The sequence below is a fragment of the Hyla sarda genome, unplaced genomic scaffold (genome assembly GCF_029499605.1).
Source record: "Hyla sarda isolate aHylSar1 unplaced genomic scaffold, aHylSar1.hap1 scaffold_636, whole genome shotgun sequence".
Taxonomy (NCBI): Eukaryota; Metazoa; Chordata; class Amphibia; order Anura; family Hylidae; genus Hyla; species Hyla sarda.
In genome coordinates this window covers 160,124-178,245 of record NW_026610651.1, presented here as the reverse complement: position 1 = coordinate 178,245, position 18,122 = coordinate 160,124, and the positions used below count along the sequence as shown (strand labels likewise).

Here is an 18,122-nt window from a genome sequence, read left to right as displayed (position 1 = left end):
GTGTGCATGGAAAATTGTCTGGCAGCCTCCCTGACAGCAAGCAGTGATAGTGCCCATGAAGGGGACCTTGTTGGGCCCGCCCCTTTCACGGTTATCGCTTCTCGGCCTTTTGGCTAAGATCAAGTGTAGTATCTGTTCTTATCAGTTTAATATCTGATACGTCCCCTATCTGGGGACCATATATTAAATGGATTTTTGAGAACGGGGGCCGATTTCGAAGCTTGCTTCCGTCGCCCTATGCATTGACCCGATATGGCAGTATCTTCGGGTACAGTGCACCACCCCCTTACAGGGTTAAAAAGAAAGATTCCTACTTTCATTGCTACCTGCTTGCTGGCTAGCCAGCTAGCCAGCCCTGTGGGCCTTGCTGCTGCAGCCAAAAAACAAAAGGTGGTGCTGCTGCTGCTGCTTCTGCTGCTTCTGCTTGTGTCTGGCCGCTGTTGGAGCGTCCAGGCACAGGACTTCTGCTGCTGCTGACTAAATGGCCTCCTTAATTGGATCATTTGAGTAGCCAGCACACCTGTGCAGGTAGGGCATGACATGATAGGCAGCTGCCTTGATAGCGGGTGGGTGCTGAATGTTCCTAATTGACAAAATAAGATTAATGCTTATGAAGAAATATAAAATCTCATCCCTTCCCCAATATCGCGCCACACCCCTACCCCTTAATTCCCTGGTTGAACTTGATGGACATATGTCTTTTTTCGACCGTACTAACTATGTAACTATGTAACATAACATGGGGGGGGGGGGGGGGTCTCCTGGCTGTTCACACAGGTGTGTCATTGCTGTACATTGACCATGCATTGCTTCTGTGGTATTGCAAAGGCAAAGACAAATGCTTCCAGCCATCCATTGCACTAATGGATTGGTCATCAGCTGGCTGTCTATGTCCCGCATCAATATAGACCAAAGTACAGAGGGTTAGGCTATGCTATTGTGCACCTACCTGATGCATCAGAAGGTGCGAGGCCCTTGCTAAATTCTGTGCACAGACTTTGAGATCTATACTTTAGACTGTATCTAAACCTGCTCCAACATGGACTGACATTCTGGCCTACTTTCAGCCGATGCGACTTGTCTGTCGCTGAACAGTCGCTTTTTATGTATTCAGCACCTATGTATAATGTTGTAAAAATGCTCTAGAAGCTAAAGTCGCAGAAATGTCACACATATTTGGCCTGCAACTTTCTGTGCGACAAATTCAGACAGGAAAAATCAGTATAAATCCTTAGAAAATTATCCCCCAGTGTCTCCATCTGCTGGCGGTATTGAATAAGCATTGCTGCACTGATGGGGTATGCATTAGACGAAAAAAAAGAAGAAAAAGAAGAATAATACGCCCAGAAAAGAGGCGAAAAGGAGAAAAACGTAAAAAAACGTGAAAAAAAAGTAAGAGGAAGAGAAGGGAAAAAAAGGTGGAAATGGGTTTAAAAGTGATTTCGGCGGAGAAATATATATATATATATATATATATATATATATATATATATATATACGCGCACACACACACATATATATAAACGTATTCTCCGTTGAGATATTGCAGCCGCTGCTGTGTCCAGGCCCAGGAGCCTTAGCACTGTGCTGTGATGTCACTCAATACCACTGACATCACTAGGTGTAAACAACATCTCTCCTTTGCTGTGTATGTGACTATGGAGCTGTTTGGTGATGTCGTCTATTATGGCCTTCATAGAAGCAACAGGAGATTGTTGCATCCATCTAGAACCCTCAGAACTACAGTGCTATGATGTCACTCACTTCCACAGGCCTTGCAGAGTGTAAACAACAACAACCCAGCTTTGTTGTGTATGTAACCATAGAGATTTGTGATGTCACCTAGAACCTTCACAGCAGCGACAGCTTTATGAGGAGCATCAGCACTGCTCTGCCTGAGCAGAACCATCACCGCCATAGGTTGTCAAATAACCCGGATTTAACCCACACAGGTAAGTCCAATGGGGTGCAGGCATGTCCTCTATGCTTACAGCTTCCCGTGGGTGTTGGTTTGATACCGTTTGGGGACAGCCAAGGAGGCATCTGCAGGCAACAAAGGTAGGTGTGTGCTTGTGTGTGTGTTTCCTATGCAGATCCTAAGCCCAGTGTCACATGCAAGTAGGAGGAGTAAGAAGGGTTCCTGGCAAATCCGGGTTATGGATTGCATTTAAAAAGGCCCCGTGGGAGTGCAATGGGCCCCTGTCTTGCTGCTTAGCAATAATGGTATGGGTTTAGGTTCTGCTGTGTGTACTGGTGGTTGACTGCCCCCCAGCCCAGAGTGTGCATGGAAAATTGTCTGGCAGCCTCCCTGACAGCAAGCAGTGATAGTGCCCATGAAGGGGACCTTGTTGGGCCCGCCCCTTTCACGGTTATCGCTTCTCGGCCTTTTGGCTAAGATCAAGTGTAGTATCTGTTCTTATCAGTTTAATATCTGATACGTCCCCTATCTGGGGACCATATATTAAATGGATTTTTGAGAACGGGGGCCGATTTCGAAGCTTGCTTCCGTCGCCCTATGCATTGACCCGATATGGCAGTATCTTCGGGTACAGTGCACCACCCCCTTACAGGGTTAAAAAGAAAGATTCCTACTTTCATTGCTACCTGCTTGCTGGCTAGCCAGCTAGCCAGCCCTGTGGGCCTTGCTGCTGCAGCCAAAAAACAAAAGGTGGTGCTGCTGCTGCTGCTTCTGCTGCTTCTGCTTGTGTCTGGCCGCTGTTGGAGCGTCCAGGCACAGGACTTCTGCTGCTGCTGACTAAATGGCCTCCTTAATTGGATCATTTGAGTAGCCAGCACACCTGTGCAGGTAGGGCATGACATGATAGGCAGCTGCCTTGATAGCGGGTGGGTGCTGAATGTTCCTAATTGACAAAATAAGATTAATGCTTATGAAGAAATATAAAATCTCATCCCTTCCCCAATATCGCGCCACACCCCTACCCCTTAATTCCCTGGTTGAACTTGATGGACATATGTCTTTTTTCGACCGTACTAACTATGTAACTATGTAACATAACATGGGGGGGGGGGGGGGGTCTCCTGGCTGTTCACACAGGTGTGTCATTGCTGTACATTGACCATGCATTGCTTCTGTGGTATTGCAAAGGCAAAGACAAATGCTTCCAGCCATCCATTGCACTAATGGATTGGTCATCAGCTGGCTGTCTATGTCCCGCATCAATATAGACCAAAGTACAGAGGGTTAGGCTATGCTATTGTGCACCTACCTGATGCATCAGAAGGTGCGAGGCCCTTGCTAAATTCTGTGCACAGACTTTGAGATCTATACTTTAGACTGTATCTAAACCTGCTCCAACATGGACTGACATTCTGGCCTACTTTCAGCCGATGCGACTTGTCTGTCGCTGAACAGTCGCTTTTTATGTATTCAGCACCTATGTATAATGTTGTAAAAATGCTCTAGAAGCTAAAGTCGCAGAAATGTCACACATATTTGGCCTGCAACTTTCTGTGCGACAAATTCAGACAGGAAAAATCAGTATAAATCCTTAGAAAATTATCCCCCAGTGTCTCCATCTGCTGGCGGTATTGAATAAGCATTGCTGCACTGATGGGGTATGCATTAGACGAAAAAAAAGAAGAAAAAGAAGAATAATACGCCCAGAAAAGAGGCGAAAAGGAGAAAAACGTAAAAAAACGTGAAAAAAAAGTAAGAGGAAGAGAAGGGAAAAAAAGGTGGAAATGGGTTTAAAAGTGATTTCGGCGGAGAAATATATATATATATATATATATATATATATATATATATATACGCGCACACACACACATATATATAAACGTATTCTCCGTTGAGATATTGCAGCCGCTGCTGTGTCCAGGCCCAGGAGCCTTAGCACTGTGCTGTGATGTCACTCAATACCACTGACATCACTAGGTGTAAACAACATCTCTCCTTTGCTGTGTATGTGACTATGGAGCTGTTTGGTGATGTCGTCTATTATGGCCTTCATAGAAGCAACAGGAGATTGTTGCATCCATCTAGAACCCTCAGAACTACAGTGCTATGATGTCACTCACTTCCACAGGCCTTGCAGAGTGTAAACAACAACAACCCAGCTTTGTTGTGTATGTAACCATAGGGATTTGTGATGTCACCTAGAACCTTCACAGCAGCGACAGCTTTATGAGGAGCATCAGCACTGCTCTGCCTGAGCAGAACCATCACCGCCATAGGTTGTCAAATAACCCGGATTTAACCCACACAGGTAAGTCCAATGGGGTGCAGGCATGTCCTCTATGCTTACAGCTTCCCGTGGGTGTTGGTTTGATACCGTTTGGGGACAGCCAAGGAGGCATCTGCAGGCAACAAAGGTAGGTGTGTGCTTGTGTGTGTGTTTCCTATGCAGATCCTAAGCCCAGTGTCACATGCAAGTAGGAGGAGTAAGAAGGGTTCCTGGCAAATCCGGGTTATGGATTGCATTTAAAAAGGCCCCGTGGGAGTGCAATGGGCCCCTGTCTTGCTGCTTAGCAATAATGGTATGGGTTTAGGTTCTGCTGTGTGTACTGGTGGTTGACTGCCCCCCAGCCCAGAGTGTGCATGGAAAATTGTCTGGCAGCCTCCCTGACAGCAAGCAGTGATAGTGCCCATGAAGGGGACCTTGTTGGGCCCGCCCCTTTCACGGTTATCGCTTCTCGGCCTTTTGGCTAAGATCAAGTGTAGTATCTGTTCTTATCAGTTTAATATCTGATACGTCCCCTATCTGGGGACCATATATTAAATGGATTTTTGAGAACGGGGGCCGATTTCGAAGCTTGCTTCCGTCGCCCTATGCATTGACCCGATATGGCAGTATCTTCGGGTACAGTGCACCACCCCCTTACAGGGTTAAAAAGAAAGATTCCTACTTTCATTGCTACCTGCTTGCTGGCTAGCCAGCTAGCCAGCCCTGTGGGCCTTGCTGCTGCAGCCAAAAAACAAAAGGTGGTGCTGCTGCTGCTGCTTCTGCTGCTTCTGCTTGTGTCTGGCCGCTGTTGGAGCGTCCAGGCACAGGACTTCTGCTGCTGCTGAATAAATGGCCTCCTTAATTGGATCATTTGAGTAGCCAGCACACCTGTGCAGGTAGGGCATGACATGATAGGCAGCTGCCTTGATAGCGGGTGGGTGCTGAATGTTCCTAATTGACAAAATAAGATTAATGCTTATGAAGAAATATAAAATCTCATCCCTTCCCCAATATCGCGCCACACCCCTACCCCTTAATTCCCTGGTTGAACTTGATGGACATATGTCTTTTTTCGACCGTACTAACTATGTAACTATGTAACATAACATGGGGGGGTCTCCTGGCTGTTCACACAGGTGTGTCATTGCTGTACATTGACCATGCATTGCTTCTGTGGTATTGCAAAGGCAAAGACAAATGCTTCCAGCCATCCATTGCACTAATGGATTGGTCATCAGCTGGCTGTCTATGTCCCGCATCAATATAGACCAAAGTACAGAGGGTTAGGCTATGCTATTGTGCACCTACCTGATGCATCAGAAGGTGCGAGGCCCTTGCTAAATTCTGTGCACAGACTTTGAGATCTATACTTTAGACTGTATCTAAACCTGCTCCAACATGGACTGACATTCTGGCCTACTTTCAGCCGATGCGACTTGTCTGTCGCTGAACAGTCGCTTTTTATGTATTCAGCACCTATGTATAATGTTGTAAAAATGCTCTAGAAGCTAAAGTCGCAGAAATGTCACACATATTTGGCCTGCAACTTTCTGTGCGACAAATTCAGACAGGAAAAATCAGTATAAATCCTTAGAAAATTATCCCCCAGTGTCTCCATCTGCTGGCGGTATTGAATAAGCATTGCTGCACTGATGGGGTATGCATTAGACGAAAAAAAAGAAGAAAAAGAAGAATAATACGCCCAGAAAAGAGGCGAAAAGGAGAAAAACGTAAAAAAACGTGAAAAAAAAGTAAGAGGAAGAGAAGGGAAAAAAAGGTGGAAATGGGTTTAAAAGTGATTTCGGCGGAGAAATATATATATATATATATATATATATATATATATATATATATATATACGCGCACACACACACATATATATAAACGTATTCTCCGTTGAGATATTGCAGCCGCTGCTGTGTCCAGGCCCAGGAGCCTTAGCACTGTGCTGTGATGTCACTCAATACCACTGACATCACTAGGTGTAAACAACATCTCTCCTTTGCTGTGTATGTGACTATGGAGCTGTTTGGTGATGTCGTCTATTATGGCCTTCATAGAAGCAACAGGAGATTGTTGCATCCATCTAGAACCCTCAGAACTACAGTGCTATGATGTCACTCACTTCCACAGGCCTTGCAGAGTGTAAACAACAACAACCCAGCTTTGTTGTGTATGTAACCATAGGGATTTGTGATGTCACCTAGAACCTTCACAGCAGCGACAGCTTTATGAGGAGCATCAGCACTGCTCTGCCTGAGCAGAACCATCACCGCCATAGGTTGTCAAATAACCCGGATTTAACCCACACAGGTAAGTCCAATGGGGTGCAGGCATGTCCTCTATGCTTACAGCTTCCCGTGGGTGTTGGTTTGATACCGTTTGGGGACAGCCAAGGAGGCATCTGCAGGCAACAAAGGTAGGTGTGTGCTTGTGTGTGTGTTTCCTATGCAGATCCTAAGCCCAGTGTCACATGCAAGTAGGAGGAGTAAGAAGGGTTCCTGGCAAATCCGGGTTATGGATTGCATTTAAAAAGGCCCCGTGGGAGTGCAATGGGCCCCTGTCTTGCTGCTTAGCAATAATGGTATGGGTTTAGGTTCTGCTGTGTGTACTGGTGGTTGACTGCCCCCCAGCCCAGAGTGTGCATGGAAAATTGTCTGGCAGCCTCCCTGACAGCAAGCAGTGATAGTGCCCATGAAGGGGACCTTGTTGGGCCCGCCCCTTTCACGGTTATCGCTTCTCGGCCTTTTGGCTAAGATCAAGTGTAGTATCTGTTCTTATCAGTTTAATATCTGATACGTCCCCTATCTGGGGACCATATATTAAATGGATTTTTGAGAACGGGGGCCGATTTCGAAGCTTGCTTCCGTCGCCCTATGCATTGACCCGATATGGCAGTATCTTCGGGTACAGTGCACCACCCCCTTACAGGGTTAAAAAGAAAGATTCCTACTTTCATTGCTACCTGCTTGCTGGCTAGCCAGCTAGCCAGCCCTGTGGGCCTTGCTGCTGCAGCCAAAAAACAAAAGGTGGTGCTGCTGCTGCTGCTTCTGCTGCTTCTGCTTGTGTCTGGCCGCTGTTGGAGCGTCCAGGCACAGGACTTCTGCTGCTGCTGACTAAATGGCCTCCTTAATTGGATCATTTGAGTAGCAGCACACCTGTGCAGGTAGGGCATGACATGATAGGCAGCTGCCTTGATAGCGGGTGGGTGCTGAATGTTCCTAATTGACAAAATAAGATTAATGCTTATGAAGAAATATAAAATCTCATCCCTTCCCCAATATCGCGCCACACCCCTACCCCTTAATTCCCTGGTTGAACTTGATGGACATATGTCTTTTTTCGACCGTACTAACTATGTAACTATGTAACATAACATGGGGGGGGGGGGGGGGGTCTCCTGGCTGTTCACACAGGTGTGTCATTGCTGTACATTGACCATGCATTGCTTCTGTGGTATTGCAAAGGCAAAGACAAATGCTTCCAGCCATCCATTGCACTAATGGATTGGTCATCAGCTGGCTGTCTATGTCCCGCATCAATATAGACCAAAGTACAGAGGGTTAGGCTATGCTATTGTGCACCTACCTGATGCATCACAAGGTGCGAGGCCCTTGCTAAATTCTGTGCACAGACTTTGAGATCTATACTTTAGACTGTATCTAAACCTGCTCCAACATGGACTGACATTCTGGCCTACTTTCAGCCGATGCGACTTGTCTGTCGCTGAACAGTCGCTTTTTATGTATTCAGCACCTATGTATAATGTTGTAAAAATGCTCTAGAAGCTAAAGTCGCAGAAATGTCACACATATTTGGCCTGCAACTTTCTGTGCGACAAATTCAGACAGGAAAAATCAGTATAAATCCTTAGAAAATTATCCCCCAGTGTCTCCATCTGCTGGCGGTATTGAATAAGCATTGCTGCACTGATGGGGTATGCATTAGACGAAAAAAAAGAAGAAAAAGAAGAATAATACGCCCAGAAAAGAGGCGAAAAGGAGAAAAACGTAAAAAAACGTGAAAAAAAAGTAAGAGGAAGAGAAGGGAAAAAAAGGTGGAAATGGGTTTAAAAGTGATTTCGGCGGAGAAATATATATATATATATATATATATATATATATATATATATATATATGTACGCGCACACACACACATATATATAAACGTATTCTCCGTTGAGATATTGCAGCCGCTGCTGTGTCCAGGCCCAGGAGCCTTAGCACTGTGCTGTGATGTCACTCAATACCACTGACATCACTAGGTGTAAACAACATCTCTCCTTTGCTGTGTATGTGACTATGGAGCTGTTTGGTGATGTCGTCTATTATGGCCTTCATAGAAGCAACAGGAGATTGTTGCATCCATCTAGAACCCTCAGAACTACAGTGCTATGATGTCACTCACTTCCACAGGCCTTGCAGAGTGTAAACAACAACAACCCAGCTTTGTTGTGTATGTAACCATAGGGATTTGTGATGTCACCTAGAACCTTCACAGCAGCGACAGCTTTATGAGGAGCATCAGCACTGCTCTGCCTGAGCAGAACCATCACCGCCATAGGTTGTCAAATAACCCGGATTTAACCCACACAGGTAAGTCCAATGGGGTGCAGGCATGTCCTCTATGCTTACAGCTTCCCGTGGGTGTTGGTTTGATACCGTTTGGGGACAGCCAAGGAGGCATCTGCAGGCAACAAAGGTAGGTGTGTGCTTGTGTGTGTGTTTCCTATGCAGATCCTAAGCCCAGTGTCACATGCAAGTAGGAGGAGTAAGAAGGGTTCCTGGCAAATCCGGGTTATGGATTGCATTTAAAAAGGCCCCGTGGGAGTGCAATGGGCCCCTGTCTTGCTGCTTAGCAATAATGGTATGGGTTTAGGTTCTGCTGTGTGTACTGGTGGTTGACTGCCCCCCAGCCCAGAGTGTGCATGGAAAATTGTCTGGCAGCCTCCCTGACAGCAAGCAGTGATAGTGCCCATGAAGGGGACCTTGTTGGGCCCGCCCCTTTCACGGTTATCGCTTCTCGGCCTTTTGGCTAAGATCAAGTGTAGTATCTGTTCTTATCAGTTTAATATCTGATACGTCCCCTATCTGGGGACCATATATTAAATGGATTTTTGAGAACGGGGGCCGATTTCGAAGCTTGCTTCCGTCGCCCTATGCATTGACCCGATATGGCAGTATCTTCGGGTACAGTGCACCACCCCCTTACAGGGTTAAAAAGAAAGATTCCTACTTTCATTGCTACCTGCTTGCTGGCTAGCCAGCTAGCCAGCCCTGTGGGCCTTGCTGCTGCAGCCAAAAAACAAAAGGTGGTGCTGCTGCTGCTGCTTCTGCTGCTTCTGCTTGTGTCTGGCCGCTGTTGGAGCGTCCAGGCACAGGACTTCTGCTGCTGCTGAATAAATGGCCTCCTTAATTGGATCATTTGAGTAGCCAGCACACCTGTGCAGGTAGGGCATGACATGATAGGCAGCTGCCTTGATAGCGGGTGGGTGCTGAATGTTCCTAATTGACAAAATAAGATTAATGCTTATGAAGAAATATAAAATCTCATCCCTTCCCCAATATCGCGCCACACCCCTACCCCTTAATTCCCTGGTTGAACTTGATGGACATATGTCTTTTTTCGACCGTACTAACTATGTAACTATGTAACATAACATGGGGGGGTCTCCTGGCTGTTCACACAGGTGTGTCATTGCTGTACATTGACCATGCATTGCTTCTGTGGTATTGCAAAGGCAAAGACAAATGCTTCCAGCCATCCATTGCACTAATGGATTGGTCATCAGCTGGCTGTCTATGTCCCGCATCAATATAGACCAAAGTACAGAGGGTTAGGCTATGCTATTGTGCACCTACCTGATGCATCAGAAGGTGCGAGGCCCTTGCTAAATTCTGTGCACAGACTTTGAGATCTATACTTTAGACTGTATCTAAACCTGCTCCAACATGGACTGACATTCTGGCCTACTTTCAGCCGATGCGACTTGTCTGTCGCTGAACAGTCGCTTTTTATGTATTCAGCACCTATGTATAATGTTGTAAAAATGCTCTAGAAGCTAAAGTCGCAGAAATGTCACACATATTTGGCCTGCAACTTTCTGTGCGACAAATTCAGACAGGAAAAATCAGTATAAATCCTTAGAAAATTATCCCCCAGTGTCTCCATCTGCTGGCGGTATTGAATAAGCATTGCTGCACTGATGGGGTATGCATTAGACGAAAAAAAAGAAGAAAAAGAAGAATAATACGCCCAGAAAAGAGGCGAAAAGGAGAAAAACGTAAAAAAACGTGAAAAAAAAGTAAGAGGAAGAGAAGGGAAAAAAAGGTGGAAATGGGTTTAAAAGTGATTTCGGCGGAGAATATATATATATATATATATATATATATATATATATATATATATATATACGCGCACACACACACATATATATAAACGTATTCTCCGTTGAGATATTGCAGCCGCTGCTGTGTCCAGGCCCAGGAGCCTTAGCACTGTGCTGTGATGTCACTCAATACCACTGACATCACTAGGTGTAAACAACATCTCTCCTTTGCTGTGTATGTGACTATGGAGCTGTTTGGTGATGTCGTCTATTATGGCCTTCATAGAAGCAACAGGAGATTGTTGCATCCATCTAGAACCCTCAGAACTACAGTGCTATGATGTCACTCACTTCCACAGGCCTTGCAGAGTGTAAACAACAACAACCCAGCTTTGTTGTGTATGTAACCATAGGGATTTGTGATGTCACCTAGAACCTTCACAGCAGCGACAGCTTTATGAGGAGCATCAGCACTGCTCTGCCTGAGCAGAACCATCACCGCCATAGGTTGTCAAATAACCCGGATTTAACCCACACAGGTAAGTCCAATGGGGTGCAGGCATGTCCTCTATGCTTACAGCTTCCCGTGGGTGTTGGTTTGATACTGTTTGGGGACAGCCAAGGAGGCATCTGCAGGCAACAAAGGTAGGTGTGTGCTTGTGTGTGTGTTTCCTATGCAGATCCTAAGCCCAGTGTCACATGCAAGTAGGAGGAGTAAGAAGGGTTCCTGGCAAATCCGGGTTATGGATTGCATTTAAAAAGCCCCCGTGGGAGTGCAATGGGCCCCTGTCTTGCTGCTTAGCAATAATGGTATGGGTTTAGGTTCTGCTGTGTGTACTGGTGGTTGACTGCCCCCCAGCCCAGAGTGTGCATGGAAAATTGTCTGGCAGCCTCCCTGACAGCAAGCAGTGATAGTGCCCATGAAGGGGACCTTGTTGGGCCCGCCCCTTTCACGGTTATCGCTTCTCGGCCTTTTGGCTAAGATCAAGTGTAGTATCTGTTCTTATCAGTTTAATATCTGATACGTCCCCTATCTGGGGACCATATATTAAATGGATTTTTGAGAACGGGGGCCGATTTCGAAGCTTGCTTCCGTCGCCCTATGCATTGACCCGATATGGCAGTATCTTCGGGTACAGTGCACCACCCCCTTACAGGGTTAAAAAGAAAGATTCCTACTTTCATTGCTACCTGCTTGCTGGCTAGCCAGCTAGCCAGCCCTGTGGGCCTTGCTGCTGCAGCCAAAAAACAAAAGGTGGTGCTGCTGCTGCTGCTTCTGCTGCTTCTGCTTGTGTCTGGCCGCTGTTGGAGCGTCCAGGCACAGGACTTCTGCTGCTGCTGACTAAATGGCCTCCTTAATTGGATCATTTTAGTAGCCAGCACACCTGTGCAGGTAGGGCATGACATGATAGGCAGCTGCCTTGATAGCGGGTGGGTGCTGAATGTTCCTAATTGACAAAATAAGATTAATGCTTATGAAGAAATATAAAATCTCATCCCTTCCCCAATATCGCGCCACACCCCTACCCCTTAATTCCCTGGTTGAACTTGATGGACATATGTCTTTTTTCGACCGTACTAACTATGTAACTATGTAACATAACATGGGGGGGGGGGGGTCTCCTGGCTGTTCACACAGGTGTGTCATTGCTGTACATTGACCATGCATTGCTTCTGTGGTATTGCAAAGGCAAAGACAAATGCTTCCAGCCATCCATTGCACTAATGGATTGGTCATCAGCTGGCTGTCTATGTCCCGCATCAATATAGACCAAAGTACAGAGGGTTAGGCTATGCTATTGTGCACCTACCTGATGCATCAGAAGGTGCGAGGCCCTTGCTAAATTCTGTGCACAGACTTTGAGATCTATACTTTAGACTGTATCTAAACCTGCTCCAACATGGACTGACATTCTGGCCTACTTTCAGCCGATGCGACTTGTCTGTCGCTGAACAGTCGCTTTTTATGTATTCAGCACCTATGTATAATGTTGTAAAAATGCTCTAGAAGCTAAAGTCGCAGAAATGTCACACATATTTGGCCTGCAACTTTCTGTGCGACAAATTCAGACAGGAAAAATCAGTATAAATCCTTAGAAAATTATCCCCCAGTGTCTCCATCTGCTGGCGGTATTGAATAAGCATTGCTGCACTGATGGGGTATGCATTAGACGAAAAAAAAGAAGAAAAAGAAGAATAATACGCCCAGAAAAGAGGCGAAAAGGAGAAAAACGTAAAAAAACGTGAAAAAAAAGTAAGAGGAAGAGAAGGGAAAAAAAGGTGGAAATGGGTTTAAAAGTGATTTCGGCGGAGAAATATATATATATATATATATATATATATATATATATATATATACGCGCACACACACACATATATATAAACGTATTCTCCGTTGAGATATTGCAGCCGCTGCTGTGTCCAGGCCCAGGAGCCTTAGCACTGTGCTGTGATGTCACTCAATACCACTGACATCACTAGGTGTAAACAACATCTCTCCTTTGCTGTGTATGTGACTATGGAGCTGTTTGGTGATGTCGTCTATTATGGCCTTCATAGAAGCAACAGGAGATTGTTGCATCCATCTAGAACCCTCAGAACTACAGTGCTATGATGTCACTCACTTCCACAGGCCTTGCAGAGTGTAAACAACAACAACCCAGCTTTGTTGTGTATGTAACCATAGGGATTTGTGATGTCACCTAGAACCTTCACAGCAGCGACAGCTTTATGAGGAGCATCAGCACTGCTCTGCCTGAGCAGAACCATCACCGCCATAGGTTGTCAAATAACCCGGATTTAACCCACACAGGTAAGTCCAATGGGGTGCAGGCATGTCCTCTATGCTTACAGCTTCCCGTGGGTGTTGGTTTGATACCGTTTGGGGACAGCCAAGGAGGCATCTGCAGGCAACAAAGGTAGGTGTGTGCTTGTGTGTGTGTTTCCTATGCAGATCCTAAGCCCAGTGTCACATGCAAGTAGGAGGAGTAAGAAGGGTTCCTGGCAAATCCGGGTTATGGATTGCATTTAAAAAGCCCCCGTGGGAGTGCAATGGGCCCCTGTCTTGCTGCTTAGCAATAATGGTATGGGTTTAGGTTCTGCTGTGTGTACTGGTGGTTGACTGCCCCCCAGCCCAGAGTGTGCATGGAAAATTGTCTGGCAGCCTCCCTGACAGCAAGCAGTGATAGTGCCCATGAAGGGGACCTTGTTGGGCCCGCCCCTTTCACGGTTATCGCTTCTCGGCCTTTTGGCTAAGATCAAGTGTAGTATCTGTTCTTATCAGTTTAATATCTGATACGTCCCCTATCTGGGGACCATATATTAAATGGATTTTTGAGAACGGGGGCCGATTTCGAAGCTTGCTTCCGTCGCCCTATGCATTGACCCGATATGGCAGTATCTTCGGGTACAGTGCACCACCCCCTTACAGGGTTAAAAAGAAAGATTCCTACTTTCATTGCTACCTGCTTGCTGGCTAGCCAGCTAGCCAGCCCTGTGGGCCTTGCTGCTGCAGCCAAAAAACAAAAGGTGGTGCTGCTGCTGCTGCTTCTGCTGCTTCTGCTTGTGTCTGGCCGCTGTTGGAGCGTCCAGGCACAGGACTTCTGCTGCTGCTGAATAAATGGCCTCCTTAATTGGATCATTTGAGTAGCCAGCACACCTGTGCAGGTAGGGCATGACATGATAGGCAGCTGCCTTGATAGCGGGTGGGTGCTGAATGTTCCTAATTGACAAAATAAGATTAATGCTTATGAAGAAATATAAAATCTCATCCCTTCCCCAATATCGCGCCACACCCCTACCCCTTAATTCCCTGGTTGAACTTGATGGACATATGTCTTTTTTCGACCGTACTAACTATGTAACTATGTAACATAACATGGGGGGGTCTCCTGGCTGTTCACACAGGTGTGTCATTGCTGTACATTGACCATGCATTGCTTCTGTGGTATTGCAAAGGCAAAGACAAATGCTTCCAGCCATCCATTGCACTAATGGATTGGTCATCAGCTGGCTGTCTATGTCCCGCATCAATATAGACCAAAGTACAGAGGGTTAGGCTATGCTATTGTGCACCTACCTGATGCATCAGAAGGTGCGAGGCCCTTGCTAAATTCTGTGCACAGACTTTGAGATCTATACTTTAGACTGTATCTAAACCTGCTCCAACATGGACTGACATTCTGGCCTACTTTCAGCCGATGCGACTTGTCTGTCGCTGAACAGTCGCTTTTTATGTATTCAGCACCTATGTATAATGTTGTAAAAATGCTCTAGAAGCTAAAGTCGCAGAAATGTCACACATATTTGGCCTGCAACTTTCTGTGCGACAAATTCAGACAGGAAAAATCAGTATAAATCCTTAGAAAATTATCCCCCAGTGTCTCCATCTGCTGGCGGTATTGAATAAGCATTGCTGCACTGATGGGGTATGCATTAGACGAAAAAAAAGAAGAAAAAGAAGAATAATACGCCCAGAAAAGAGGCGAAAAGGAGAAAAACGTAAAAAAACGTGAAAAAAAAGTAAGAGGAAGAGAAGGGAAAAAAAGGTGGAAATGGGTTTAAAAGTGATTTCGGCGGAGAAATATATATATATATATATATATATATATATATATATATATATATATACGCGCACACACACACATATATATAAACGTATTCTCCGTTGAGATATTGCAGCCGCTGCTGTGTCCAGGCCCAGGAGCCTTAGCACTGTGCTGTGATGTCACTCAATACCACTGACATCACTAGGTGTAAACAACATCTCTCCTTTGCTGTGTATGTGACTATGGAGCTGTTTGGTGATGTCGTCTATTATGGCCTTCATAGAAGCAACAGGAGATTGTTGCATCCATCTAGAACCCTCAGAACTACAGTGCTATGATGTCACTCACTTCCACAGGCCTTGCAGAGTGTAAACAACAACAACCCAGCTTTGTTGTGTATGTAACCATAGGGATTTGTGATGTCACCTAGAACCTTCACAGCAGCGACAGCTTTATGAGGAGCATCAGCACTGCTCTGCCTGAGCAGAACCATCACCGCCATAGGTTGTCAAATAACCCGGATTTAACCCACACAGGTAAGTCCAATGGGGTGCAGGCATGTCCTCTATGCTTACAGCTTCCCGTGGGTGTTGGTTTGATACCGTTTGGGGACAGCCAAGGAGGCATCTGCAGGCAACAAAGGTAGGTGTGTGCTTGTGTGTGTGTTTCCTATGCAGATCCTAAGCCCAGTGTCACATGCAAGTAGGAGGAGTAAGAAGGGTTCCTGGCAAATCCGGGTTATGGATTGCATTTAAAAAGGCCCCGTGGGAGTGCAATGGGCCCCTGTCTTGCTGCTTAGCAATAATGGTATGGGTTTAGGTTCTGCTGTGTGTACTGGTGGTTGACTGCCCCCCAGCCCAGAGTGTGCATGGAAAATTGTCTGGCAGCCTCCCTGACAGCAAGCAGTGATAGTGCCCATGAAGGGGACCTTGTTGGGCCCGCCCCTTTCACGGTTATCGCTTCTCGGCCTTTTGGCTAAGATCAAGTGTAGTATCTGTTCTTATCAGTTTAATATCTGATACGTCCCCTATCTGGGGACCATATATTAAATGGATTTTTGAGAACGGGGGCCGATTTCGAAGCTTGCTTCCGTCGCCCTATGCATTGACCCGATATGGCAGTATCTTCGGGTACAGTGCACCACCCCCTTACAGGGTTAAAAAGAAAGATTCCTACTTTCATTGCTACCTGCTTGCTGGCTAGCCAGCTAGCCAGCCCTGTGGGCCTTGCTGCTGCAGCCAAAAAACAAAAGGTGGTGCTGCTGCTGCTGCTTCTGCTGCTTCTGCTTGTGTCTGGCCGCTGTTGGAGCGTCCAGGCACAGGACTTCTGCTGCTGCTGACTAAATGGCCTCCTTAATTGGATCATTTGAGTAGCCAGCACACCTGTGCAGGTAGGGCATGACATGATAGGCAGCTGCCTTGATAGCGGGTGGGTGCTGAATGTTCCTAATTGACAAAATAAGATTAATGCTTATGAAGAAATATAAAATCTCATCCCTTCCCCAATATCGCGCCACACCCCTACCCCTTAATTCCCTGGTTGAACTTGATGGACATATGTCTTTTTTCGACCGTACTAACTATGTAACTATGTAACATAACATGGGGGGGGGGGGGGGGTCTCCTGGCTGTTCACACAGGTGTGTCATTGCTGTACATTGACCATGCATTGCTTCTGTGGTATTGCAAAGGCAAAGACAAATGCTTCCAGCCATCCATTGCACTAATGGATTGGTCATCAGCTGGCTGTCTATGTCCCGCATCAATATAGACCAAAGTACAGAGGGTTAGGCTATGCTATTGTGCACCTACCTGATGCATCACAAGGTGCGAGGCCCTTGCTAAATTCTGTGCACAGACTTTGAGATCTATACTTTAGACTGTATCTAAACCTGCTCCAACATGGACTGACATTCTGGCCTACTTTCAGCCGATGCGACTTGTCTGTCGCTGAACAGTCGCTTTTTATGTATTCAGCACCTATGTATAATGTTGTAAAAATGCTCTAGAAGCTAAAGTCGCAGAAATGTCACACATATTTGGCCTGCAACTTTCTGTGCGACAAATTCAGACAGGAAAAATCAGTATAAATCCTTAGAAAATTATCCCCCAGTGTCTCCATCTGCTGGCGGTATTGAATAAGCATTGCTGCACTGATGGGGTATGCATTAGACGAAAAAAAAGAAGAAAAAGAAGAATAATACGCCCAGAAAAGAGGCGAAAAGGAGAAAAACGTAAAAAAACGTGAAAAAAAAGTAAGAGGAAGAGAAGGGAAAAAAAGGTGGAAATGGGTTTAAAAGTGATTTCGGCGGAGAAATATATATATATATATATATATATATATATATATATATATATATGTACGCGCACACACACACATATATATAAACGTATTCTCCGTTGAGATATTGCAGCCGCTGCTGTGTCCAGGCCCAGGAGCCTTAGCACTGTGCTGTGATGTCACTCAATACCACTGACATCACTAGGTGTAAACAACATCTCTCCTTTGCTGTGTATGTGACTATGGAGCTGTTTGGTGATGTCGTCTATTATGGCCTTCATAGAAGCAACAGGAGATTGTTGCATCCATCTAGAACCCTCAGAACTACAGTGCTATGATGTCACTCACTTCCACAGGCCTTGCAGAGTGTAAACAACAACAACCCAGCTTTGTTGTGTATGTAACCATAGGGATTTGTGATGTCACCTAGAACCTTCACAGCAGCGACAGCTTTATGAGGAGCATCAGCACTGCTCTGCCTGAGCAGAACCATCACCGCCATAGGTTGTCAAATAACCCGGATTTAACCCACACAGGTAAGTCCAATGGGGTGCAGGCATGTCCTCTATGCTTACAGCTTCCCGTGGGTGTTGGTTTGATACCGTTTGGGGACAGCCAAGGAGGCATCTGCAGGCAACAAAGGTAGGTGTGTGCTTGTGTGTGTGTTTCCTATGCAGATCCTAAGCCCAGTGTCACATGCAAGTAGGAGGAGTAAGAAGGGTTCCTGGCAAATCCGGGTTATGGATTGCATTTAAAAAGGCCCCGTGGGAGTGCAATGGGCCC

General features: G+C 45.9%; 8 non-coding genes across 8 annotated transcripts; all 8 read left to right on the top strand.

Annotated features, from left to right (window-relative positions):
- Positions 1-93: 93 nt before the first annotated feature.
- Positions 94-284, top strand: LOC130342069 (U2 spliceosomal RNA). Its single transcript, XR_008881792.1, has one exon. It is a non-coding gene; the product is annotated as a U2 spliceosomal RNA (small nuclear RNA).
- Positions 285-2,371: 2,087 nt separating this feature from the next.
- LOC130342068 (U2 spliceosomal RNA) lies at positions 2,372-2,562 on the top strand. The gene has a single exon (XR_008881791.1). It is a non-coding gene; the product is annotated as a U2 spliceosomal RNA (small nuclear RNA).
- A 2,083-nt stretch (positions 2,563-4,645) lies between these two features.
- LOC130342067 (U2 spliceosomal RNA) lies at positions 4,646-4,836 on the top strand. Its single transcript, XR_008881790.1, has one exon. It is a non-coding gene; the product is annotated as a U2 spliceosomal RNA (small nuclear RNA).
- Positions 4,837-6,916: 2,080 nt separating this feature from the next.
- Positions 6,917-7,107, top strand: LOC130342066 (U2 spliceosomal RNA). The gene has a single exon (XR_008881789.1). It is a non-coding gene; the product is annotated as a U2 spliceosomal RNA (small nuclear RNA).
- Positions 7,108-9,198: 2,091 nt separating this feature from the next.
- Positions 9,199-9,389, top strand: LOC130342064 (U2 spliceosomal RNA). Its single transcript, XR_008881788.1, has one exon. It is a non-coding gene; the product is annotated as a U2 spliceosomal RNA (small nuclear RNA).
- A 2,081-nt stretch (positions 9,390-11,470) lies between these two features.
- LOC130342063 (U2 spliceosomal RNA) lies at positions 11,471-11,661 on the top strand. Its single transcript, XR_008881787.1, has one exon. It is a non-coding gene; the product is annotated as a U2 spliceosomal RNA (small nuclear RNA).
- A 2,082-nt stretch (positions 11,662-13,743) lies between these two features.
- LOC130342062 (U2 spliceosomal RNA) lies at positions 13,744-13,934 on the top strand. Its single transcript, XR_008881786.1, has one exon. It is a non-coding gene; the product is annotated as a U2 spliceosomal RNA (small nuclear RNA).
- Positions 13,935-16,014: 2,080 nt separating this feature from the next.
- LOC130342061 (U2 spliceosomal RNA) lies at positions 16,015-16,205 on the top strand. The gene has a single exon (XR_008881785.1). It is a non-coding gene; the product is annotated as a U2 spliceosomal RNA (small nuclear RNA).
- Positions 16,206-18,122: the final 1,917 nt, after the last annotated feature.